Source organism: Arachis ipaensis, chromosome B9 (genome assembly GCF_059453495.1).
Source record: "Arachis ipaensis isolate K30076 ecotype BB chromosome B9, ASM5945349v1, whole genome shotgun sequence".
Taxonomy (NCBI): Eukaryota; Viridiplantae; Streptophyta; class Magnoliopsida; order Fabales; family Fabaceae; genus Arachis; species Arachis ipaensis.
In genome coordinates this window covers 54993158-54994503 of record NC_142444.1, presented here as the reverse complement: position 1 = coordinate 54994503, position 1346 = coordinate 54993158, and the positions used below count along the sequence as shown (strand labels likewise).

The following is a 1346-nucleotide window of genomic DNA, read 5'->3' as shown; positions in this document are numbered from 1 at the left end:
CAGAGACTAAGTTTGCTAAATTAGAGGTATTTTGTTCAGAGTTCTCTGTCTGTTGCTGAGTGGATGATGGAAAAGGTTTACTATTATTAAACCTATTTCTTCCACCATTATTAAAGCCTTGTTGAGGCTTTTGATCCTTCTATGAGAAATTTGGATAATTTCTCCATGATGGGTTATATGTGTTTCCATAAGGTTCACCCATATAATTTACCTCTGCTATTGCAGGGTTTTCAGGATCATAAGCTTCTTCAGAAGATGCCTCTTGAGTACTGTTGGATGCAGCTTGCATTCCATTCAGACTCTGAGAAATTATATTGACTTGCTGAGTCAATATTTTGTTCTGAGCCAATATGGCATCCAGAGTATCAATTTCAAGAACTCCCTTCTTCATAGGCGTCCCATTACTCACAGGATTCCTCTCAGAAGTGTACATGAAGTGGTTATTAGCAACCATGTCAATGAGTTCTTGAGCTTCTGCAGGCATTTTCTTTAGGTGAATGGATCCACCTGCAGAAGTATCCAATGACATCTTAGCTAATTCAGATAGACCATCATAGAATATATCCAGGATGGTCCATTCTGAAAGCATGTCAGAAGGACACTTTTTGGTCAGTTGCTTGTATCTTTCCCAAGCTTCATAGAGGGATTCACCTTCTTTCTGTCTGAAGGTTTGAACATCCACTCTAAGCTTGCTCAGCTTTTGAGGAGGAAAGAACTTGGCTAAGAAAGCCGTGACCAGCTTGTCCCAAGAGTTTAGGCTATCTCTGGGTTGAGAGTCCAACCACATTCTAGCTCTGTCTCTTACAGCAAAAGGGAAAAGCATGAGCCTGTAGACTTCAGGATCTACTCCATTAGTCTTAACAGTATCACATATCTGCAAGAATTCAGTTAAGAACTGAAAAGGATCTTCAGATGGAAGTCAATAAAACTTGCAGTTCTGCTGCATCAGAGAAACTAATTGAGGTTTCAGCTCAAAGTTATTTGCTCCCATGGCAGGAATGGAGATGCTTCTTCCATGTAGATTGGAATTAGGTGCAGTAAAGTCACCAAGCATTCTCCTTGCATTATTGTTGTTGGGTTCGGCTGCCATCTCCTTTACTTGTTCGAAATTTTCAATAAGGTTGTCTCTGGATTGTTGTAATTTAGCTTCTCTTAGTTTCCTCTTCAGAGTCCTTTCAGGTTCTGGATCAGCTTCAACAAGAATGCCTTTTTCCTTGTTCCTGCTCATAAGAAAGAGAAGATAACAAGAAAAGAAGAGGAATCCTCTATGTCACCGTAAAGAGGTTCCTTATTGTTAGTAGAAGAAGAAAAGGAATAGGGGTGAAGAAGAATGAAGAATTCAAACA

General features: G+C 39.7%; 1 non-coding gene across 1 annotated transcript; it reads left to right on the top strand.

The window, feature by feature from the left end:
- The first annotated feature begins 583 nt into the window (after positions 1-583).
- LOC148544712 (small nucleolar RNA R71) lies at positions 584-691 on the top strand. Its single transcript, XR_015901290.1, has one exon. It is a non-coding gene; the product is annotated as a small nucleolar RNA R71 (small nucleolar RNA).
- Positions 692-1346: the final 655 nt, after the last annotated feature.